The sequence below is a fragment of the Bos javanicus genome, chromosome 13 (genome assembly GCF_032452875.1).
Source record: "Bos javanicus breed banteng chromosome 13, ARS-OSU_banteng_1.0, whole genome shotgun sequence".
Classification (NCBI taxonomy): Eukaryota; Metazoa; Chordata; class Mammalia; order Artiodactyla; family Bovidae; genus Bos; species Bos javanicus.
In genome coordinates, this window is record NC_083880.1 from 78,872,542 (window position 1) to 78,898,512 (window position 25,971).

At 48.6% G+C, this 25,971-nt stretch overlaps 1 protein-coding gene across 1 annotated transcript in view; it reads left to right on the forward strand.

Moving 5' to 3' along the window:
• The window catches only part of LOC133258802 (collagen alpha-1(I) chain-like), a 282,801-nt gene that overhangs the window by 6,388 nt on the left and 250,442 nt on the right, over positions 1-25,971 (forward strand). The gene's annotated exons all lie outside the window — the stretch shown is intronic.

A 25,971-nucleotide genomic window follows, 5' to 3' on the forward strand; every position in this document is an offset into this window, starting at 1 on the left:
TAGGACGCCTCCCTGACTCTGATCATTATGGGGTACCTCTGTCATCTTCCCGCCACCCCACTCGAGGTGTTTCTCTGGACAAACACCAGGTCTCTGTGGCTGTCGAGTGGAGTGATCTCTGATGACTTTGTTCATTTCCCCCCGGAGGGAGATGCTCAGTTCTGGAAGTGTGGGCATGCACCCTCTTCTTTGACGTCTTGTTTCTTGTTCTTGGGCTTCTCTTGTAGCTCAGCTGGTAAAGAATCTGCCCGCAGTGCAGGAGACCTGGGCTTGATCCCTGGGTTGGGAAGATCCCCTGGAGAAGGGAAAGGCTACCCATTCCAGTATTCTGGCCTGGAGAATTCCATGGACTGTATGGTCTATGGGGTCACCAAGCGTCAGACACGACTGAGGAAATTTCACTTTTCTTGTTCTTTGGTTTCATTCACTGGCTCACACAACACACGTTCATTAAGGATCCTCTACACGCCCAGCGCATAGAAGACAAGTTTCTGGCTTTGGAAGAGCTTAGTTCCAGAGAAGGAGGCTGCACGTAGCCAATCCGAGTGTGAGTGGGATCTGCTCAGGGTAGAGGACTTCCAGTTAATTCCATGTCTGGAGATCCAAGCATGGCCTTTCCTCCTGGGAGGAGCCTGCATCCTTGGTGCTGTCTCCAAGGGCCCCCAGCCCGGAGCAGCGGACGATCACCTTCCTAACAGAATCTTCTCAAGAGTGCTGCAGTGTGACGTCTGGCATCCACACTTGAACGGGCACACCTCTGAGTTGGCGCCTTCAGTTCCTCCTGACTCCCCATCTCCACCCTCCCCCCATCCCCCATCCATGTCCCGTCCCTCCTATGGATTGTGCTTTGTCTTTTCCTGGTCTGACGCCCCCAAAGCCCACTTCAAAGCCCACCCCCTTCTTTTAGCTTTCCTCCACCACTCCAGCTCTCGGGGGACTCTTGCACTCACTCTTTCCCAAAGCCTTTATCAGCTAATAGGCACTCCGCCTGGAGCTTAATTAAGATCTGTCTCCAGCCCAGCCAGAATGTTCTGATTTCTTTGCAGGGAGATGGCACTTGCCCAGCAGCCAGTAACAGCTGGGAGGACTCTGCCCCTCTACTTAACTGGGTGCAAACAGATGAATTTTGCTAGGGCTTCCATGTTTTTAAAAATAAGGAATTATGTGCCAATATTTAACATCGGGAGATCTCACACAAAAATCTGGATTTCTGGCTTCCCTTGAAAACTAAAAGATGTGCCAACCCTGGACCTACATTCCTCCCTGGCAAAAGCTGGCTAGAGACGGTAGCAGCTTTTTCCCTCCGATGAGACGTGGTTCTCTAGATTGCCGCAGTCGCTGCTGCTCCTTGATGGCTAACGCTGGACTCCCTTTAGGCATCTGCTTTACCTTCCTGGCCCCTGCAGGCATCAGATTTTAACCGTTGCTTTCAACGTTTTCTCTTCTAAGAGGAGAGACAGCTCATCAGAGCCCCGTGCACTGGCAGAGCCTCAGCAAGGCTCAAAGGGAGGCTGGGTGTCGTTGCTCAAGATTGTTGGGTCGGTGGGGGAGGGGAGCGTCAGGCGATTGCCATGAATCCAGGCTGTAGTTTCTTAACGTCAGTGAACTTAGATGGCTCTTTGAACTTGGCTGATGCTGTGTTGCTTTCCTGGTATGTGTAGCAACATACTTAATGCAACTGTAAACAGTACAAAAATTAAAATACACCAACTTGTTGAGAGCACTGACCGCATGCCAGAAACTGTTCTCAGATTTTTTTTTTTTTTACGTTAAATTCTCACAATGACCTTGCATGGTCGGTGCTATTATTTCCTCCGATTTAGAGATGAGGGAACAGGTAAGTCACTTCTCAGGATAGGACACAGCCGGAACACAACAAGCCATGACCGCCGTGTCCACAGAATGACTCTGCAGCCTGGGGCTCAGCAGGACTGGAGGTGCCGGTAGAGGGTGGTTTTTAAAGTCATCCGTGTCGCCTGGGTCATTTGTCTGTGTTGTCTCGTTTCCTGGCATGGGAACATGCCGCTCTCCTGCTGGGAGTCTGTGCGTCTTGAGGCTCCCTTGCCCTGGCACAGGGTTGGGGGTTAGGCGCCCTGCAGGTCAGGCCCTGGAGGTCTTTGCTCTGCAGACACACAGGAGGATAATAAGGCTTCAGCAAGAGGAGGGTGGGGTGGGGATGGGGCAGGAAAGCAGCGGCCCTGCAAGCCGGGACCGGATCCCCCCAGCCAGCCCACGGATCCCCGAAACTCAGGTGCCCCCAGCCAGCCCGGGGCATCAGCTCGTTTCCCCTGTGTCCCCACGTCCAAGGTTAGCGCCCCGTTGCTCAGCTGTCTGCATCCATCTTGCTCCAGTGGAAGATTTCTGTGCCCTTGTTACTTTGCATTGCTTCTGGGCTGCGTTCCCTCTTATTTCATTTTCATTTGAAATCCTGAGCTCACCCTCTTCGGAGCTGACGGGACCATTTATTTCCAAGGCTGCAGCCGGGTGGAGGGTGGCCGACAGCTGCGCGGAGGCCTCTGGGTTTCTGCCACCCGGTTTTCTCCCTGTGGACAGGGGTGGTAGGCAGGAGGATGTCTTCATTTTGCAGCAGCAAAGCTGTCAGAGCCTCAGAGCTAATCCCTTTGGCCCCAGAGGCCACCGCCTTGGTGGACTCAGTCCCCCCTGTCTTTTGTCCTTTTGGACTCAGAACCTTGAGAGGGCACAGGAGGTGCTTTGCAAGTGTCCTATCAGATCCCCTTGGATCATCATAGTTGGGAAGACACCTAGAGACTGTTTGCAGACCCTCTCTGAGTGTTCAGATAAGGAGACAAAGCCCAGAGAGGGCAAGAGATTTGTGGAGATTGCACAGCAAGTGAGCAACAGAGCAAGGCTGAAGGGCTCCAGCTCTTTCCATTAATTATACAAGCTGGGCTCTTCAGAATCTCAGAAGGCTCAGCCTCGACACCTCTTGCTTATGCACCAGCCATCTGGAAAGCTCTACCGCCAGCCCTCTTCCTCCTTCGGTCTTAGCTCAGGTGTATCTTCCTCAGGCGGCCTCGGACGCCTGTATCCAGAGCAACCCTTCCCCCACCTCACGTTCCTTCGCAGCGTCTACTTTCTTGTCCTCAGAGCTCTGATCAGTCCCCCAAATAATCTCCTATCTGAGTTTCATTTATGTGTTTATTGTCTCCCCCACCAGAACTCAAGCTCCGTGGGGGCAGGGACTGGGCCTGGTGTCTGCTTTATTTACCCCTCTTTCTCAAGCAGCTGGCACACCAGCAGTGCTCCATGACTATATACAGAACAAAGAAATAATCCAGGTGGATTTCAGGGACTCAGCTTATCCTCAGGTTAGGAAACAGTTTTCCGTAAGTGATGAACATCTAAATGTCTGCGGAATCCCTTTCATTTGCTCTGTTGTTCAGTCACTTAAGTCGTGTCTGACTCTTTGCGACCTGATGGATGGCAGCGCCCCAGGCTTCCCTGTCCTTCACTGTCTCCTGAGTCTGCTCAAACTCATGTCCATCGAGTCGGTGATGCTATCCAACCATCTCATCCTCTGTCATCCCCTTCTCCTCCTCCTGTCAATCTTTCCCTGCATCAGAATCTTTCCCAATGAATTGGCTCTTTGCATCAGGTGGCTCCAGGTATTGGAGCTTCAGCATCAGTCCTTCATTTGCTTTAGGTCAGAATTTATTGGTAGAGATAAAGTTCGCTCCTAAAAATGCTTCAAGGCCATACATTTAGCCTCACTTTGATTGGTTCATTTGATACCGTTTGCTGAGCTCCGGGTCCGTGCCACACCCTCTGCAAGGTGCTGGGTGTGCAGAGACGAGGAGGAGCTGGCGTTCACCAGGATTCTTCTCAGACTGGGTCTCAGCACAAAGGAGAAGCCATTGGCTCATGTGGTTGAAAAATTGAGGGGCTCATCTGCCTGACTCCAAAGCCCATGTTTTTAAAATACCTCCTAGGGGCTTCCCTGGTGATCCATAGGCTAAGACGCCACGCTCCCAACGCAGGGGCCCCGGGTTCCATCCCGGGTCAGGGAACTAGATCCCACATGCCGTACGTCTGAGAGTTTGCATGCCGGAAGTAAAGATCCCACACGCACTAGTTAAGACCCAGGAGAGCCAAACAAATAAGCATTGAAAAACAGCTACTTAAAAAATTACAATGTCATTTACATACAGTGAAATGCGCAGGTCCTAAGTGTGTGGGCTGATCAGTCTTGACAAAGGCACACACCTGTCAAGATTCAGAGCATTTCCATTATCCCAGGAAGTGCCCCCTCCTTTCCTGTGAGGCCTTCCTCCCCCAAACGTGCCATCCCAGGAGCCACCACCGTCCCCATTTCTTTCATCATAGATTAGCTTTGCGTCTTCTGGAATTTCACGAGAGTGGAACCGCACTGAGTGTGCTTTTTTTGGCGTCTGCCTTCTTCGGCTCCGTGTAAAGTTCAGTGCTCAGCTTTAAACCTGGCTTATTGTTGCACATGTCACTGGTTGGTTTGTTTTCATTGCTGAGTCGTATTCCATGGTGGGCTTCCCTGGTGGCTCAGCAAAAAAGAATCCGTCTGCCAATGCAAGAGATGCAGGTTCAATCCCTGGGTCGGGGAGATCCCCTAGAGAAGGAGATGGCAACCCACTGCAGTATTCTTGCCTGGGAAATTCCATGGACAGAGGAGCCTGGTGGGCTATAGTCCATGGGGGTCTCAAAGAGTCGGACATGACTTGGCAACTAAACAGCAACAGACAAGTATCCACTGTGTGGACATGGTACAGCTGGCTGCTCTGCACCCTTGTTGATGGGCATTCGGTGTCTGTTCCCATGAGGGGCTTCTGTAGCTAAGGCTGCTGGCGGCGGGTGGTCTGCAGGGGTGGGCTTGGCTTTCACGGCCCTCTTGCTGCTGACGCAGATCCTGTCCTTGGAGCCCCCTAGGTCTGGACTACCAGTCTCGCTGAGTCCCCTCAGGCACCCCGGAATGGAGCTCCCGGTACCTTCCTGTCCTCTCTTCGTACCCTTGTTATGGCGCATCCTTCATGCTCACCCCCTCAGGGCCTCCCATTTATTTTCAAGAGCTTCCTTTTGAAGTAAGGGAAAAAGGAACCTTATCCATTTTTCCTTTCATTTCTACTGAAACAGGTTTAATCCTCTTTCACACAATGTGGATTCTTCTGACTTATGGGGCAGAGTCTTGGACGGGAAGGAATGGGCAGAGAAGGCAGCCGAAACATGGCCTCCTATTTCAAGAGCGTCTGTTGTGGCATTTACACACTGTGGGGTGGGTTTGGAGGGGAATGCATTCTCGTCACTTCAGGCTACTGGTAAAGTCATTGAATATTTATAAAGCACCTACTGTGTGCCAAATGCTTTGCTGACTCCTGGACCCTGAATGCTTAAAAGATATGCTTTCTTCTCAGGGGTAGAGTGGTAGCTCTTGCCTTTAATTTCATCGGGACGGGAATGAAAAATCTTTGGGGAAAAAAAAAATTAGCCGTCAGCCATAATAGTAGTTCGTGCAGTCATTGGTCTGCTCTTTTATGCATCTTGAAACAAACATTTACTGAGTGCCTGCTTTGAGGCAAGCCTTCTACTGGATCTTGGGGCTATGGCTTTGGTCATGACCGGTAAGATCTCTGTCTCCACACACATTATTTTTTACTTAAAAAAATTTTTTTAAAGATTTTTTTTGATGCGGACAATGTTTAAAGCCTTTGTTGAATTTGTTACAATACTGTTTCTGTTTTATGTTTTGGTGTTTTGGCCACAAGGCATATGGGAGCTTAGCTCCCCGACCAGGGATCCAACCCACACCCCCAGCATTGGAAGGTGAAGTCTTAACCACTGAATCTCCAGGGAAGTCCCTTTCGTGCCCTTTAAATATTAGTGAGTGAGAGAGGCAGTGAGTAATAAATACGTGTGGAATGAGAGACAATGATTAAGGAAGGGTGGACAAGTCAAGCGGTGAGGGTTCCAGAGCAGCGGGGGCAGCTCTGGGGAAGTGACGTCCGGGGCTGAGTCCACTCACAATCAGAGCGCTGAGCCAGAGCCTTCCTCCAGAGGCTGTCCCTTGTGCTCTTTTCCTGCGAGTCAGGGATTCTCTGTGCTGATCACCCTCATCCCGCTCTCTCTGGCTCCTGCCCCGACTGCATTCTCCTAAATCCAGTCCATCACCTGGGACAGCAGTCCACTCATGCCTGGACCACCCCTGGCTCATCCGCTCCAGCTTCCTTGGAGTTGCTCCAACTCACCCGGCGTCAGGAAAATTCTTCCCTAAGATACCTGCACGGCTTGATCACTGACTTGTTTTTAGGTCTTGGCCCAGACATCACTTTCATGGTGAAGTCTCTCCGGGTCCCCCTCTTTAAAAGTGCCGCCCCCCACCTCCGCCCCCCAGGGCCTCCCCATCCTCTGTCCTGTCTCCTTTCCCTCTTGAGTGTTTATCACCTTTTGACAAATTGCAGATTTTGATCATCTGGGCTGAGGTGAGGGAGCAGTTACCGGAATCCTAGGGAGAGAGAGTGTGGTGGAGACAGAGAGCTGTCTGGGGAGAACCACTGACCTTGGGCTGAGGAACCAGGCCGCCTGGTGAACATACTCGCTCCTCACTCCTCCGTAGGCTTCCCGTTGGCCAGGCCCAGTCAGAGGATGGAGGCAGGCACTTGTTGGCCTCTAAGGGCCCAAAGAAGGGCGGAGAAGTTGATCTGGACGGGGTGGACTTCGAACTCTTGTTTGAAGCCCTGAGCTTTTACTAAAGAGTTTGTTGGCTGTCACAGTGGGCCAGGAGTAACCCAGTGGGCTGGACTTTGGTCAGGCCGGCAGCATTTCCACCAGGATGTGTGCAGAGAATTACAAGGCCTGAATTGGAACTTCAGCTTTCCCCATGACCAGGTGGGTGATTTTGGATAAATTACCATGCCCTTAGAGTGCACATCCTCATTTGTTAAATGCAGTTAAAAATCCTTTCTTGGGATTTCCCTGGTGGTTCAGTGGCTGAGACTCTAAACTTCCAATTCAGGGGGCCTGGGTTCCATCTCTGGTCAGGGAGCTAGATTCCACATGCTGCGACTAACAATCCCACCTGCCACAGTGAAGATGGAAGATCCCGAGTGCTGGGATTAAGACCAGACACAGTCACAGAAATAAATGTTTCTTAAAAAGCACCTGCAAATCAGAAAGAATTAAGGAAAAAACCTCTCTCCTCAATCCCTCTCTGGACGGTTGTGCAGTTTCAGTGAAGATTCGGGAATGCTCTGCAAATGCCAGAGTCTTGGACAAAATTGGTTGCTTTAATTCCAGCCACCTGGCACATTGCTTTTTTTTTTTTCTTAAAGCACATTGCTTTTGTTGACTTGGGAATTCCAAGTCTAGATGCAGAATGGGTTCCTGGTCACCACGAGGACCTGGGAATGACAGATGTTTCCAACTCAACTGATTCCCTGAAATTGGTTTCTGATGGAAAAATCCACAAAATGCTTAAACTCCCAGGTTTGGGTAGCAGTTCTGTTAACCCATCAGTATGCAAGAGGCCCAGTCTCTGCGGGGGCCCTGTAGACAAGCTCTTGATTCCAGCTTTTAATAAACGCTTCAGGTACTGATCGGTACGTCCCCCTCCTCTCTCCGTCGCTCCACTCAAGGGGAGCGCCCCTCTAGGGGTGAGAGAGGGTGGCAGGGTTGTGGGCAGAGCTGCAGGAAGAGGGTGGGGAACACTGCCCGCCCCCATCTCTTTGTTCCTGGACTCTCAGGCTAGACGATGGCAGGTAGGAAACACCCCGTGGCCAGAGCCCGGGGCGCCCTGCTCCAGGGAGAGCAGGGGACACTGCTGTGGATGCCAAGGTGTTTAGAGGCGGACGACGTGCTCTCAGCAATCTGGGCCACTAGCCCAGCGTGAAGTCGGCTGGTGGGCATGGCACGGCTAATTGCAGTGGTTTGGCATTTGGCATTGTCCCGAGTGCCAGCGTTAGAGGCGGTTCTCAGCCAGCCGCCGCTGCCCGCTGTCGCTCTCTGGCTTTGATGATGGTGATTGTGTTTATTGTCAGGGGTGGGGAGAGAGGCCCTCTTTCTCTCATCTTGGCAGCTTATTGAATCCATCCTGCTTTCCTGCCGTGGGGTCTCAGGGTTCAGCAGCCCGAACTCCAGCCTTGGCAGGGGAACTCCGAGTATTCAGCGCTGCCACTTCCTTATTCCATCTGTGAACAAGTTGCTTCGTTTTCTGGGCCTCAGTTTACCCATTAATAAAGTGAGAGGGTTGTATTGTGATGTGTGAGCTTCCTTCCAGTTTGAACGCCTTGTGTTTCTGGGTGGGGTTTCTCAGCCCAGACACCGAAGGATACTTCGTTCTTTTGTGCTTCGCCTTATTGCACTTCACAGATACTGTGTTTTTTTGTTTTTTGTTTTGCAAATGGAAGGTTTGAGGCAACCCCGCACCTGGCAATTCTCTCGACGCCGTTTTTCCAGCAGTATCCTCTCACTTCACGTCTCTGGGTCATCAGTCAGTTCAGTTGCTCAGTCGTGTCGTACTCTTTGTGACCCCATGGACTGCAGCACGCCAGGCCTCCATGTCCATTGCCAACTCCCGGAGCTTCCTTAAACTCACGTCCATTGACTTGGTGATGCCATCCAACCATCTCATCCTCTGTCGCCCCCTTTTCCTCCTGCCTTCAATCTTTCCCAGCATCAGGATCTTTTCCAGTGAGTCAGTTCTTCCCATCAGGTAGCCAAAGTATTGGAGTTTCAGCTTCAGCATCAGTCCTTCCAATGAATATTCAGGACTGATCTCCTTTAGGATGGACTGGTTTAATCTTGCAGTCCAGGGGACTCTCAAGAGTCTTCTCCAACACTATAGTTCAAAAGCATCAATTCTTCGGTGCTCAGCTTTCTTTATGGTCCAACTCTCACATCCATACATGACTACTGGAAAAACCATAGCTTTGACTAGACGGACCTTTGTCAGCCAAGTAATGTCTCTGCTTTTTAATATCCTGTCTAGGTTTGTCATAGCTTTTCTTCCAAGGAGCAAGCATCTTTTAATTTCATGGCTGCAGTCACCATCTGCAGTGATTTTGGAGCCCACAAAAAAAAAGTCTGTCACTGTTTCCGTTGTTTCCCCATCTATTTGCCATGAAGTGATGGGATCAGATACCATGATCTTTGTCTTTTGAATGTTGAGTTTTAAGCCAGCTTTTCACTCTCCTCTTTCACCTTTATCAAGAGGTTCTTTAGTTTCTTCTTGCTTTCTGCCATAGGGTGGTGTCTTCTGCATGTCTGAGGTTCTTGATATCTCTCCCGGCAATCTTGATTCCAGCCTGTGCTTCATCCAGCCTAGCATTTCATATGATGTACTCTGCATATAAGTTAAATAAGCAGGGTAACAATATACAGCCTTGACATACTCCTTTCCTGATTTGGAACCAGTCTGTTGTTCCATGTCTGGTTTTAACTATTCCTTCTTGACCTGCATATAGGTTTCTCAGGAGGCAGGTAAGATGCTTTGGTATTCCCATCTCTTGAAGAATTTTCCAGAGTTTGTTGTGATCCACACAGTTAAAGGCTTGGGTGTAGTCAATAAAGCAGAAATAGTTGTTTTTCTGGAACTCTCTTGCTTTTTCTATGATCCAACAGATGTTGGCAATTAGATCTCTGGTTCCTCTGCCTCTTCTAAATCCAGCTTGAACATCTGGAAGTTCTTGGTTCATGTACTGTTGAAGCATTACTTTGCTAATGTGTGAAATGTGTGCAATTGTGTGGTAGTTTGAACATTCTTTGGGATTGTCTTTCTTTGGGATTGGAACGAAAACTGACCTTCTCCATTCCTGTGGCCACTGCTGAGTTTTCCAGATTTGCTGGCATATTGAGTGCAGCACTTTCACAGCACCACTTTTAGGATTTGAAATAGCTCAACTGGAATTCCATCACCTCCACTAGCTTTGTTCGTAGTGATACTTCCTAAGGCCCACTTGACTTCGCATTCCAGGATGTCTGGCTCTAGGTGAGTGATCACACCATGGTGGTTATCTAGGTCATGAAGATCTGTTTTATGTAGTTCTGTGTATTCTTGCCACCTCTTCTTAATATTTTCTCCTTCTGTTGGGTCCATACCATCTTTGCTTGAAATGTTCCCTTGGTATCTGTGATTTTCTTGAGTCTCTGGGTCACCTTTTGGTTATTCTCGCCACATTTCAAACTTTCACTGTTGTATCAGTATTTGTTATCGTGATCTGTGGTCAGTGATCTTTGCTGTTGTTCATTGTTTTGGGGTTCCACAGATCATACCCAGGTAAGAAGAGGAAGTTAATCGATGACTGTTGTGTGTGTTCTGACCGCCCCGCACAACAACGGGCTGTTCCCCCAGCCCTCCTTCTGTCGTGGCCTCCCTGTTCCCTGAGACACAGCAGCACTGAAACTGGGCCAGTTAATAGCCCTACAGTGACCTCCAGCTCTTCACATGAAAGGCAGACGGAGTTGCGTGATTCTCACTTTAATCAGGAAGCTGGAAATGGTTAGGCTTACAGAGAAAGGCATGTCCAAAGCTGAGAGAGGCCAAAAGCTAGTTCCTCTTCTGTATCACGGTTGGCCAAGTTGCGAATTCAAAGGAAAGGTTCTCGAAGGAAATTAAAAGCACTACTTCAGTGAACACGTGAAGGATAATGCAACGAATCTGCCTTATTGCTGATGTGGAGAGAGTCTGAGTGGTCTGGATGGAAGATGAAGCCAGCCACAGCATTCCTTTAAGCCCAGAGCTGACCTAGAGCAAGGCCCTGACTCTCCTCAGTTCTGTGAGGGCTGAGGGAGGGGAGGGGACTGAAGGAGGAAGGATTGAAGCTGGCAGAGGCTCATGGAGTTTAAGGAAAGAAGCCATTTCCATCACAGATAAATGCAGGGTGAAGCAGCAGCAGCAAATGCTGGCGGAGAAGCTGCAGCAAGTTATCCAGACAATCGAGGTGAGATACTCCATGAAGGTGGCTACACTAAACAATGGATTTTCAGCATAAAAACAGCCTTCTATTGCAAGAGACATCATTTTGTTGACAAAGATTGATACAGTCAAAGTGATGGTTTTTCCAGTAGTCATATAGGGATGTGAGAGTTGGACCATAAAGAAGACTGAGTGCCAAAGAATTGATGCTTTCGAAATGTGGTGTTGGAGAAGACTCTTGAGAGTCCCTTGGACTGCAAGGAGATCCAACCAGTCCATGCTAAAGGAAATCAGTCCTGAATATTCATTGGAAGGACTGATGCTGAAGCTGAAGCTCCAATACTTTAGCCACCTGATGTAAAGAGACAACTCATTGGAAAAGACTCTGATGCTGGGAAAAGATTGAGGTCAGGAGGAGATGGGAGCGACAGAGGATGAGATGGTTAGATAGCAGCACCACTGACTCAGTGTACATGAATTTGAGCAAACTCTGGGAGACAGTTAAGGACAGGGGAGCCTGCATGTTGCCGTCCATAGAGTTGAAAAGAGTTAGACATGACTGAGCAACTGATCAACAACAGAATTGGAAAAAGATACCATCTAGGACTTTCATGGCTAGATGGGAGAAGGCAGTGCTTGAAGTCTTTAAAGGACAAGCTGCCTCTCTTGTTAGGGGTGAATGCAGCTGGTGATTTTAAGCTACAGCCACTGCTCATTTGCCATTCCAAAAATCCTTGTTGCTGGAAAATGAAGGAAGAATTCTCGCTGGGAGGTTTTGGTCACATACTGTATGACAATATACTATGGGCTGGATATTGGGAATATAACGTTGAACCAGAAAGACCTGTCCCTGCCCACACACAAAACCATATTCTAGAGGGAGCTTGGGGAGAAGGAGATGATATTCAGGTAACCACGTAAGTGATAAGGCATTTTCAAATCTCACCCCTAAAAAGTGATGGATGGAGTGTTCCGTGGTGCCTAATTAATTTTCTTCCTTAACAATTCTGAAATTTGCATGTTAAGTTTTAAGTAATTAAGTAGTGTAATCAGACTTTATTAAGCATTAGGTAACATATTCAGAGATAAGACTAGAAAATATATATATATATTGGCTTCAGAATAGATAGAGGCTAGGCGGGAAAAATCCTTTGAATTCCTAAGCTTTGGGTAATTTATACATAGCATTTTTTTCTATTATTAATTAAATTAATTTATTTTGGGGGTCTCACCTTGTGGCATTCAAGATCTTAGTTCCCTGACCAGGGATAAGGATAAGTTTTGCATAATTTATCGAGGAGTGTGTATGTGCGTGCGCGTGCATGTGTGTGTATGCATGTGTGTGCATGTGTGTGCATGCGTGTGCACGTGTGTGTGCACATGTGCACGTGTGCGTGTATTTAGTCACTAAGTCGTGTCCGATTCTTTTGCAACCCCATGGACTGCAGCCCGCCAGGCCCCTCTGTCCATGGGATTTCCCAGGCAAGAATACTGGAGTGGGCTGCCATGCCCCGCTCCAGGGGATCTTCCCGACCCATCTCTCCTTCACTGGCAGGCAGATTCTTTACCACTGAGCCATCTGGCAAGCCCCTTATTGAGGAGGAAGTAATCTTATTAGAAGTCTGGATTTGCTTCTCATGACTGCGGGAACAAAGTGCCAAGGACAGGTGGAATGAAACAACAGAAATGGACTCTCTCATGATTCTGGAGGCCAGAAATCTGAGACCGGTGTGTTAGCAGGGCCGTGGTCCCTCCAGCGCCTCCAGGGGAGAGTCCTTCTTTCGTTTCCTACCTTTGAGTGGATACCTGCGTCTCCATTCCTTCCCCGCCCATTGTCTTTCTAACCACCCCATCTACTCAAAAGAATTGCAAACTCTCAGCAGCATTTGACACAGGTGATCTTTCTAACATTTTTTAAAATGTATTTTTAGTCCATTTTTATTCTGGCTGCACTAGCTCTTCATTTGGGCATGTGGGCTTCTCTAGATGTGGCGAGTGGGCTCCATGGTGCGTGGACCCCGTGCTTGTGGCACACGGGCTTGGCTGCCCTATGGCATGTGGGATCTTAGCTCCCTGACCAGGGACTGAACCTGCATCCTCAACGTTGGAAGGCTGATTCTTAACCACTGGACCACCAAGGAAGTCCCTGACTCGGCTGATCTTGTCCTCGAGCTACGTCCTTCTCGGCTTTGGGGACCTCACATGCTCCTGGCTTCCCACCTTCCTCCCTGATGCCTACGTCCTTCTCGGCTTTGGGGACCTCACATGCTCCTGGCTTCCCACCTTCCTCCCTGATGCCTCTTGCCAGCCTTCTTTGCTGCCTCCTCCTTTGCTCCTGACTTGAATACTGGACTAAATCATGACTTAGCTTTTGTCTCTCTCACCTCCCCTGTCTGCATACAGATCCTATACTGTGCTTTGCTTAGTTGCCTAGTCGTGTCCAACTCTTTGTGACCCCATGGACTGTAGCCCGCCAGGTTCCTCTGTCCATGGGGATTCTCCAAGCAAGAATACTGAAGTGGATTGCCATTTCCTTTTCTGGGTAACCCCTAAATGTGTGTGCGTGTGTGTGTTAGTCGTTAAGTCATGTCCAATTCTTTGCGATCTCATGGACTGTAGCCCCCCAGGCTCCTCCGTGCATGAATTCTCTAGGCAAGAATACTGGAGTGGGTTGCCATGCTCTCCCCCAGGGGATCTTCCTGACCCAGGGATTGAACCCAGGTCTCCCACATTGCAGGGGAATTCTTTACCGTCTGAGCCACCAGGGAAGCCCAAGAATACTAGAGTGGGTAGCCTATCCTTTCTCCAGGGGATCTTCCTGACCCAGGAATTGAACCAGGGTCTCCCACATTGCAGGCAGATTCTTTGCTAGCTCAGCTACCAGGGAAGCTCATACAGACCCTGTGTGATCATATTCTTTCCCAAGTCTTAGAATACCATCTATACTGGGATGAATCCTAAGTTTATATCTACAGCATTGATTCTCTTTTGATCTCCAAACTCATGTAGCTATGTATTCAATAACTCCACTTAAGAAAAAGTTCCACTGATCCCCTCCCAACGTTCCCCAGATCACCCTTGCCCCATCTTCCTCACCTCTTTCTAACCCTAATGTTATCAGCCTAAAGCCCTCAGAGTCTTCCTTTATTTCAGCTCCCTCTTCTCCATCCCACATCCAGTCCATCAGGCAGTCACATTGGTCTTCCCTTCAAAACAAATCCTGAATCCAACTTGTCAACCCTCCATGGTCCCTCCTCTGAGCCAGGCCACCATCATGTCCTGCCTGGAGGGATGTGGCAGCCTTTTAACTGGGCTCTTTGCTGCTGTTCTTGCCTTCTTAGAAGTCACCCTTCTCCCTGCAGCTGGAGGGATCTTTTGAAAACTTAATTCAGATGATGTCATCACCTGCTTAAAATTCATCAGTGGTGTCCCACTGCACTTAGGAGGAAGGAAAAAGTCCCAATTCCTTCCCGGGACTCTGATAGGGCTTACCACCCCCCGCCCTCCCTCCCCGCCCCCCGCCAGCCTGTCTTGTCACCTCTGCCTTGTCTAGGATACTACTCCAGGCTTCCTTCTGCATCTTGAACAGGCTTAGGGCTTTTGTCCTTGGTTTCCCTGTAGATCCTTTCATGGCTGCCCTTTTTCTGTTCTTCATGTTTCAGCTCAAAGCCACCTCTCCTCAGAGGCCTTTCCTGGTGGGTGATGCCTAGCAGCAGTCTTTGGTAGCTTCTCCGATTTCTGATATGAGATGTCCCAGACTCATGCTGTATACTTCCTGCCCCAGGCCTGGAATCAGTCATTTCTCCAGGGGCTCTGGTTCCTTTATTGGGAAATGACACGTAGAGACCATAATCTAGGTGCTAGGGTGTTCATTGCTACTGGACTGGTTATTCTTCCTAGGTATTTTCAGAAGATAGCATTAGGTTGGTGTTGTTATTTTAGTCCCTAAATCATGTCCAACTCTTTGCAACGCCATGGACTATAGGCCACCAGGCCCCACTGTCCATGGGGTGTCCCAGGCAAGAATACTGGAGCGAGTTGCCATTTCCTCCTCCAGGGCATCTTCCTGAATCAGAGACTGAACCTGCAGTGGCAGGCAGATTCCTTCCTGCTGAGCCACCAGGGAAGCCCACTGTAGTGTCAGTAAATAGGACTTAAAGTATATACAATAAATCACGATTTCATACTTCAAATTCAGGAACCAAAGGGTTTTTACTTAATTTCACTGATTGTGCATTGTGTTTCCTTTTCCTCACGCCGATTCTCTCAACAAAAGCATAATTGCTCATCTTCTTTATTCCATTACACACACACAGCAGTCTCAGAATAGCAAAATATCAATGTTACCGTCAACAACATGATGAACTAAAGCAATTTAAGATTTACTTGCAGTCCTTTTTTCCCTTGGGATGAAAAGTGAAAGTGAAAGTCACTCAGTCGTGTCCAACTCTTTGTGACCCTATGGACTATACAGTCCATGGAATTCTCCAGGCCAGAATACTGGAGTGGGTAGCCTTTTCCTTCTCCAGGGGATCTTCCCAACCCAGGAATCGAACTCAGGTCTCTCACGTTGCAGGCAGATTCTTTACCAGCTGAGCCACAAGGGAAGCCCAAGATTACTGGAGTGGGTAGCCTATCACTTCTTCAGAGGATCTTCCTGACCCAGGAATTGAACTGGCGTCTCCTGCATTGCAGGTGGATTCTTTACCAACTGAGATATGAGGGAAGCCCTTGGCCTTGGGATAACGCAAGTTAAAATACTGTCAGTTAAAGTCACTTGGTTGGGGGGACTTCCCTGGTGGTCCAGTGGTTAAGACTTTGTCTTCCAACGCAGGGGGTGCAGGACTGATCCCTGGTCGGGAGGCTAAGATCCCACATGCCTCACAGCCAAAAACCCAAAACATAAAACAGAAGCAATATTGTAACAAATTCAACTCAGACTTAAAAAATGGTCCACATAAAAAAATTTTTTTAAAAAGGTAAAATCACTTGGCACATCTCCCCTCTCTGTGAGGTGATGGCACCAGCTGGACACACAGTGTCTTCTGTTTTAATTTGTTGTCATTTCCCAAGTATTGCTTTGTGAAAAATTCAACTTTGTTTATGAATATGTAAAATATTTTTATGGTTTTCATATTGATTAATTCTCCTGCCACTGCTCCCAGATGTCCACAATCTAATCTCTGGACTGGAAGCTGTGACTATGTTACTTTACACGGCCAAGGGATTACTGCAGATGAGGTTGAGGACCTTGAGATGAGAAGATTATCCGTGATAATCAGGTGGGCCCAATGCTTGTGCGTGCTTCCTTAGTCGTGTCCAGCTCTTTGCGACCCCATGGACTGTAGCCCGCCAGGCTCCTCTGTCCTTAGAATTCTCCAGGCAAGAACACTGGAGTGGGTTGCCACTTCCTTCTCCAGGGGATCTTTCCCACCCAGGGATTGAACCTGCGTCTCCTGCCTTGCAGCCGGATTCTTTACTGTCTGAGCCACCAGGGAAGCCCAATGGAATCATAAGGGTCCTTATAGAGGGAAGTGGGAGAGGGGGTGGTGAGTGAAACTGTGGCATCGAGAGCAGAGGATGGAGAGGAGAGCAGAAGCTGCAAGCCAAGGAACTCGAGTGGCCTGCAAGACTGGTGAGGTCTGGGACTGGATCTCTCTGAGAGCCCCCCAAAGAGCACAACCCCACCAGCACCCTGACTTTAACCCAGGGCCCCCGCCCCGTACTCTAAGAGAGTAAGTCTGTGTTGTTTTGAGCCCGTTGGGGTAATTTTTTATAGCAGCCATATGAAACACGCACACTTCCCAAGACTAGGTCTAGCATTTACTCCCGCTGCCTCCACCCTAGTCTACCCTCCCTAATAATCTTAAATGTGTATTTAGGGCCTATCCTTCCATCTTTAAAAAATATGCACACTTATGTCATCAACTAGAAGTCCCTGGTGGCTCAGTGGTAAAGAATCTGCCTGCAATGCAGGAGACGCAAGAGACGCAGGTTCAATCCTTGGGTCTGGAAGATCCCCTGGAGGAGGAAATCGCAACCCACTCCAGTATTCTTGCCTGGAAAATCCCATGGACAGAGGAGCCTGGTGGGCTACAGTCTAAAGGGCCGCAGAGAGTCAGACGCGACTGAGTGTGCGCACACAGCACACGTGGTCAACCACATAAATACACAACCAAATGCACATAGCTTTGTGTGCCCTTCCTGAATCAGTAAGTTCTATACATGTTCTTCTTTTCCTTGCTTCTTTCACTTAACCGTCTATTCTGGGGCTTACTCTGTAGCAGCATGAAGAGTTATTCCTCGTTCCTTTTACCGCTGCCGGAGAAGGCAATGGCACCCCACTCCAGTACTCTTGCCTGGAAAATCTCATGGACGGGGGAGCCTGGTGGGCTGCCGTCTGTGGGGTCGCACAGAGTCAGACACGACTAAAGCGACTTAGCAGCAGTAGCAGCAGCAGTTTACAGCTGCAGACCATCCCCCTGTGTGGAAGCACCGGGCTTTATTTATTGGTCTCCTTTTGATGAGAGTGGATTGTTTCTAGTCTTTTGCTGATACAAATAGTGCTGCAGTGCATATGTCCTTTTATATTTTTGCCAGCATATCTTTGGGATGGATTCTTGGAAGTAGAATTGCTGCATCGAAGAGTAAATGCATGTGCAATTCTGCAGATATTGTCAATGCCCTTAACAGACCGGATAGCGTTTTGCATCACCACCTGCAGTGTACAGGAGGCTTGGTTTTACCCCCAAACCTTGTGTATAAATCTCTGGATTATAGCCAATATGGTAGAGATGCTTTACCAGTGTTATTTTTTTTTTCTTTTAATCTTTATTTCATATTGGACTGTAGGCGATTTACAATGTTGTGTTAGTTTCAGGTGGGCCAGTGTAGTTTTAATTTGCATTTTTGTTACAAGTGAGATTGAACATCTTTTTTTTTATGGTTCATAGATGTTTGCATTTCTCTTTTGTGAGTTGTTCCAATTACATTAGTATTGAATACATCGAATGAATGAATAAATGAGTAAACAGATAAGTATATCAGAATTTCCAGGAAGAAGATGAGCTCTTTGAGGAAGAGCTAAAAATCTCCCATTTCTTTGTTCCCTGGCCACTACCACTCCTTCAGACGCCCAGCCCCATGCCGGGCACCTCAGCGGTCCTTGTTGTTCAGTCGCTCAGTCGTGTCTGACTCTCTGTGGCCCCATGGACCGCAGCACGCCAGGCCCCCCTGTCCTTCACTGTCTCCTGGAGTTTGCTCCGATTCGTGTCCATCAAGTCAGTGATGCCGTCTAACCATCTCATCCTCTGCCATCTTCTCCTTTTGTCTTTGATGGGTCTTTTCCAATGAATCAGTTATTTGCATCAGATGGTCAAGGTTTTGGAGCTTCAGCTTCAGCATCAGTCCTTCCAATGAATATTCAGGGTTGATTTCCTTTAGGATGGACTGGTTTGATCTCCTTGCATTCCAAGGGACTCTCAAGACTCTTCTCCAGCCCCACAATTCGAAAGCATCGATTCTTCCGTGCTTAGTATACATTACTTTTATCAGGCTGGAAAGTCAAATCTGCTAGCCTATCACTTCCGTGAAGGGAGCAGCAAGAGCAGGCTTGTGAATATGAGCACTGGGAGGCCCCCGGACCAGACTGCCGTGGGTCGTTAGAGCTAGGAAACTGCCGAGCAGCGGCAGGTTGGGACGGACCCTCGTGCTGCATCACCCCTGGCCACTCCCGTGCCCACTGTCTCACCCTCCCCACAGCTGTTCTACAGCCTCTGGCCTGACCCAGCTCTCTGCATTCAGGGAGTGGGAGCTGTTGGATGGATAAGGGGAATACAAGGCAGGGTAGCATGGTGGAAACATGGCTGGCTTTGAGCCTGGTAGTGCTGGGTTCAAATCCTGGCTCTGATATGCCCTTAGCTCTGAGGACTTGGGGGAGCTGGTTAACCTGCTTCGTGGAAAATGAGGATAATTGTACCTTCAGCATCATTTAAGAAAATGTATGAAATTGTATTTGTGAAGCACATGGGATCTAGCGGTGACGGTTATGCCAATAAGTATGGTGAACTATCATACACCTAGTGTAAATGAGATCTGGTACTTGGTGTATGTTTTTTAAATGTACTGATTTATCTTTGGCTGTGCTGGGTGTTTTTTGCTGAGTGAGCTTTTCTCTAGTTGCACGAGCAGGGGCTGCTCTCTGGTTACTGGGTACCTGGGCTTCTCATTGCAGTGGCTTCTCTCATTGCAGAGGGTGGGCTCGAGAGCAGGTGGGCTTCAGTATTTTCAGCTCCTGGGCTCTAGAGCACAGGCTGAGCAGTTGTGGTGCAGGGCTTACTTGCCCAGTGGCACGTGGGATCTCCCAGGCCCAGGGATTGCACCCGTGTCTCCTGCATTGGCAGGTGAGTTCTTTACCATGGAGCCACCAGTGAAGCCTGATGCTTTGTGCTTTTATCTATCATCTGCTGTATTCCTCACGGTAACCCTGTGAGGTCACTGCGTCATCATTCTGCTGACTCAAATGAGGAAACTGAAGGGCAGAGTTCCGGCAGTGGCCCAAGGTCTCAGAGCTACCGAGTGAATCCAGATAGATTGCCTCCCAAGCCAGGGCGCTTACCTGCCTTGCTCTCAGCAGCTGACTCTGCAGACCACACCGCAGCCTCACCTGGAGGCTACTGAACCCGGCCACCTCCCGGTGGGTGGTTTTCCAGATTGGCTGGGGAGTTTGCAGGGTCCAGTGCAAAATGAAAACGTGGGCCCTTATTTTTTAAATATTCAGCTTTTTAAGATGGCGACAGCAGAGCATTCACCCAGGCACAGGGCCCTTCTGAATGGGGGTCGCACTCCCAGGCGGCCCACGCTGGTGGTCTGGGTGGGGCTGTGCCTCCCAGCAGACTCTGGGCTGGCTGCACCCTATCTGCTCCGGAGACCCCTCAAACGCCTTGCCAGCCTCCTAACTTCTCCAAAGGCCCAAAGGAAACCCTGGGATTGGCTCCGTGGCCCCCAACACGAACCCTGAAAGTCTTCCTGGCTGCCCTTAGGTCCACAAAGAGCATCACCGCGTCTGCATAAACTCTTTACACGTGACTCAGGCTGGCCCAGAACCCTGACGTGCCCAGGTGACATCGGGAAATGCCCTAGGAGGCAATTTCACTTCTCTCCTCTTCCTCCCTCCCTGGGGGATACTTTTCTGGAGACATTTTTGGCTTCACAACTGGCACCTGGTGGGTAGAGTCCACACACGCTGATAAACACCGCAGTGCACAGGACAGCTTCCCACAAAACAGAGAAGCATCTTGCCTCTGCTCGTGCTGACATTGAGAAAGCCTGCTTTAAAGATTCACGAGCCTCTGTTTTCCCAGGTTTCTGACTTCTGACCACTTCACGGTCTGGGAACCTCTTTTTTCTTTCTCTTCTTGTTGTTCTGAAAGTAGCTTCCCCCTTGTTGTCTTCTAAAGTAACTCACCCTTCAAAGAGCTTAGTCCTTTACCAGCCACAGAAATGAGCTATGACAGGCCTAAGCCAGTCGTATGCACACCCCAGTGGTAGACACTTGTTGCATCTCTTGCAGCTTGAGGTTGCCATGTGACACAGTTCTGGCCAATGAGATGTAAGGGGAGATGTGCTGGGGGCCTCTGAGAAAGAAATTTCTCCTTTTATGAGGTGTTCTGGAGAGGAGAGCTGTTTGATGTCAGACCCTGAAGCCTCCTCGCCTGAGTACCCATGTAGGGATGTGGTGTTAGGGCTGTGGCAGCCATCTTGTGACCATGAGGTAAGTCAGGAGACTCACAGAGATTAGTGAGTCAGACCTTAGTGAACCGCTGAATAAACCTCAGAAACATCCTTATGAGTTTAGACCATACTCAAATATCCTTAGAGTTTAGACTTGATACCCCTGGACAAGCAACTTAACTAGTCTCTGCCTCACTTTTTATGTAAGAAGCAGAGAATGAATACTGCATAACATTAGTGTAGACATTTAATGAGATAATATACGTAAAACATCTAAGTGTCTGGAATATAAAAAATATTCAATGTATTATAAATGCCTTTGTTACTGTCACTGTTCACTGAATTAATCAGTTAATTGTAGGTCTTATGGTAAGTTTCTTCTATTGATTAATGCTCACTTAATTATCCAACGAATATGTATGAGAGCCTGCCATGCTAATATACTAGAAATGATAGGAAACTATTTAAAAAGAACAAAATGAGAGGGAAACAATACCCAAGAAGTTGTTTATCAGATTCCATCAAAACTCCATTTTATTTAAGAACAATATTTTTCAAACTTTAGTTTTCTGCATTCCTTATATTTGTCATATCCATTTATCACGTCCATACCATAGTACAATACCTATACTATTACTGAAAAAATTTTAAACTAACTGATTCTTTTTGGCTAAATGGATTTATTTTATGAATAAGCTTTGTAACATTACTATGGTAAATGAAAAAACTAACATCAATTGGCATAAGTAAAAAATAAAGAAAATAAAAATGCAATAAGAGATTCCCTAATGTTATTAAATTAAAACAAAATAGTCATTTATGTGCTACCTAAAATCACCTTCTGCACCACATTCGAACCACTTAGAAAATGCTGAAGGGAATAATCACAATTAGTGAAAACATTTAAACACCAACTAAGATTCATAAACTCTGCAGTGGGTCTTGATATAGATGTTAGTTAGACATAGTAATATGATTATTATGCCTGATTATTCGTCGGCAGTCCAACATACTTAGAGGGAATCACTGTGGAATACAGTGTGTCTTTCTGGTTAGCAATACTCTTCCCCTCCTTATTAAGTTTATGAAACATTTCTCTATCATAGTCCCCCAGATACTTCACTGTGAATGTAGGGATCCAGTAATCCCTTTCAATAGTAATTTACTCTGCATTCAGCATCACATTCACTTAACTTTTGCAGGTTATGGACTTTCTGAAAAATCAGTGATACCTAATCAGCCTGTTTATGCCTGAAGTTATAAACTCTTTCTTTCTTGTGCTGGAAAAACTCGTAACACTACAGTTTCCTGTAAAATTCAGCCTAATATTCCAACACTTTTGCAAGTTGTTGGCGGAAAGCTCACCCCCCACCCCGCCCTGGGATTTGGGGGTGTATTTCGCTGATACTGTTGGTCCCCCAAAAGTTCAGGCCCCTTGAACTTGCTGTTGAATTACTGCCAGTGCTTATTTATTTGTTCATGCTTGCTGTGCCGGGTCTTGGTTGCTGCGCTCGGGCCTTTTTTAGCTGCAGTGAGAGAGGGGGCTACCCTCTCGTTGTGGTCTGTGGCTTCTTATCGACAGGCTTTGCTTGTTGCCAAGCAGGGGCTCGAGGGCACATGGACTTCTGTAGCTGTAGCTCTCAGGCTTAGTTGCCCCGAGGCACGTGGGATCTGCCTGGGCCAGGGATCGAACTGCAGATTCTTAACCACTGGACCACCAGGGAAGTCCTGTAACTGCTCTTCTGATGCTGCCTTCGGCCCTGAACCAAATGCACTTCTCACCATACGTTCAGACTCTTCTGGACGCTGTCATTCTGTATTTCCCTTTAAAAACAGTCTGAACTCAGTTTAGCATTCAGGGTGCTCCACAGTATGACTCTCACCTGCCTCCCTAAGCTTGGCCTCCTCGTCTTCTGCACCTGGCCACCAACTGGATGAGCTGTCTCTGCATACATCTCCACTCTCCTGTGTCTGGCCTCTTTGTCCTTGTCACCCCTTCCTCACAGATGCTCCTCTCTCAACCTTCTCCATCCCTCCAGACTGAGTTAGTAGTCACCTCCTCCAGGAAGGCTCCTGGATTCCTTGTCTGTTTACTGCTCTTGATCAAAAGCAGCATCACCTGCTATGCTGTAGTTTATTATTTGTGTCCCTCTGAGAGTTTCTCTAGCCTGTTTCCAAACTTCCTGACTAAGGAAGCACTTGTGATTCATTTCTGTGTATCTGGCCGTGATTACAGGGGTGGCAAATTGGGATGACAACAGGGAAAAGACAGTAATGTGAGTGGGTAGGGGTCTGATGGAGATACAGTGGGGGTGTGGCTAGCTGCCCCTAGTGGGGAGAAGAGATTCAGCCAGTTGTTGCCACAGGAGACTACAGGTCAGACCTGCGGTTGTCGTTCAGGCGCTCAGTCGTGTCTGACTCTCTGCGACCCTATGGAGTGCAGCATGCCAGACTTCCCTGTCCATCACCCTCTCCCGGGGTTTGTTCAAACTCATGTTCATTGAGTCAGTGATGCCGTCCAACCATCTCATCCTCTGCTATCCTCTTCTCCTCCCACCTTCAATCTTTCCCAGCATCAGAGCCTTTTCCAGGGACCTGCTGCTGCTGCTGCTAAGTCACTTCAGTCGTGTTTGACTCTGTGCGACCCCATAGACAGCAGCCCACCAGGCTCCCCGTCCCTGGGATTCTCAAGGCAAGAACACTGGAGTGGGTTGCCATTTCCTTCTCCAATGCATGAAAGTGAAAAGTGAAAGTGAAGTTGCTCAGTTGTGTCCGACTCTTAGTGACCCCATGGACTGCAACCTACCAGGCTCCTGCGTCCCTGGGATTTTCCAGGCAAGAGTACTGGAGTGGGGTGCCATTGCCTTCTCCGCCAGTGACCTTCGGAGTCCCTGTTTTTCCAAGAGGAGGAGACTGAAATCTGGAGTTTGATAAGAAACCTCATCCAATGGGCCATTCCGCACAGGGTCTCTGGTTTAACACTGTTGATACACTAGCCTGCTACCTGCCTGCAGGGTACATTATGGAGCATGTGGACAGAGAATGTTGCATACCATTTCAGTAAACAAAGGATATTGTGGTCATCAAGCCATCAGCCACTGCAGCCACCCCAGACTCTTCCCTGAGGGGACTCAGGATGGAGAAAAACAGGATTCTGGCCTCCATAGCTATGCTGCTTATCATACCAAAGGCGTAATTCCAATGAGTCCAAACTCTTGCATCCTCCCATACATGGAAAAACACTGCAATTGTTAACTTGAGATATCTGTTTTATGATAAACAGTAATTTTTGATCTTTACATTTTTTTTTCAGCAAAAACTCCTATGTATCCTGGCTCCTCCATTACCTCTTTAGAACAGTCCTTCAGAGCTCTCTGAGAGGCTGTTATCCTGGCCTATGCTGCTGCTAAGTCGCTTCAGTCGTGTCCGACTCTGTGTGACCCCATAGACGGCAGCCCACCAGGCTCCCCCGTCCCTGGGATTCTCCAGGCAAGAACACTGGAGTGGGTTGCCATTTCCTTCTCCAATGCATGAAAGTGAAAAGTGAAAGTGAAGTCGCTCAGTCATGTCCGATTCTTCGAGACCCTGTGGACTGCAGCCCACCAGGCTCCTCTGCCCATGGGATTTTCCAGGCAAGAGTACTGGAGTGGGCTGCCATTGCCTTCTCCCATCCTGGTCTATAGCTGCCAGAAAAAGCACAATCCTCAAATTTTAGGTGGTGCTTTTTTTTTCAGTTGACAAATGATTAACTGTATACTGAATAATTTGGAAATGGAAAACCAGCTTGCCCCACTAGCTACTTTATCTGTCCTGTGAAAACACTGGTTTGCTGGTGTTTTTTTCACCCATATGAATATGGCAGTAATGTAGCTGTAGTTTATGGGGTGCTTACTCTGAGGGGCCAGATTCTAGGTGCTCTGGGGGAGCATGCTCATTTCATCATCCTGACAGCCGTGAAGCAGGCACAATTATTATGCCTGGAGCAAGGCCATGCATGGAAAGGCAGCAGACGGGGCTTGTGTGGGGCCGAGGTAAGATTTGAACCTGGGGCATCACGTTGGAGCCAGGACTGAGCCCGAGGTGTGGAGTCACACCCCAGAGGGCAGGCGGTGGGGGGCAGGGAGCACAGAGCCGTCTTCATGCCAATGTCTGTAACTGTGCTGACTTTGTCCCATGCCCTTCCAAGAGTGCCTTACGCCATCTGAATTCCAGCTTTGTTTCACACTCAGGGAAGTGGGGGGCCTTGCCTAGGAGAGGCTGGGGAGAGGTGAGGTAAGCACTGTTAAGCACCATTAGAGGGTCTTGAAGGGTGAGCGAGTGATGGTGAGGTGAGGATAGGTAATTAGGTTGGAGAGGAAGACCCCAGACCGTGAGACTGCTGCTGTCCTGAGGCGACCAGTCTGCGAGATGGATCACAATTGGGCCCCTGCCTCAGCTTCGTGTCCTGGAGGAAAAAGTCCTTCTGCACGTCTGGCATTTGGGGACCAACGTTACTGGCCCCTGTGCCAGGCAGACTCTGTCTCTGGAACATCTTGCTTTATTCTTCCCACTATTTGGACTCAGAGTAATAATAATAACAACAATGGTAATAATGGCTAGCCATCTTTAAAGGATTATGTGCCTGGCACTATTTCCAGGGCTTTACACGTTTTAATTCATGTAATAATCCAGCAACGTATGACGTTGATCTATTGTTTCCTTTTTAATAAGGAATGGATGAAGAAACAGGAGGCAGAGAGGGGAAAGTTACTTGGTGGGGTCTGAATCCAGGCAGTGTGGCTGAAGGCCTTGCTCTTGCTTCCTGGCTGTGGAGGGCGGCCCTTGTTTCACCGGGCCCCCTGCCGGCCCCTGCCTGTGGCTCGCAGTCTCTTCCTCCCGGGGAATGACCACCATCAGATATGGGGGTTGTGCCCTGGCCCTTTGGCTGTGTCTACAGTGGCACCATGCGCTACTTAAGCCCTCTGTTCCTCTTTGTAGGGGCTTCCCTGGTGGCTCAGATGGTAAAGAATCTGCCTGCAATGCAGGAGACCTGGGTTTGATTTCTGGGCTGGGAAGATCCCCTGGAGAAGGGCATGGCTACCCTCTTCAGTGTTCTTGCCTGGAGGATTCCATGGACAGAGGAGCCTGGCTACAGTCTATGGTCACAAAGAGCTGGACACGACTGAGCGACTTTCGCTTTCTTTCTGGTGGCTCAGTGGTGAAGAATCTGCCTGCCGGTGCAGGAGACACAGGTTTGATCCCTCGTCTGGGAAGATCCTACGTGCTGCGGAGCAGATAAGCCCGTGAGCCACGACTCCTGAGCCTGTGCTCTAGAGCCTGGGAGCCGCAGTGACTGAGCCCACATG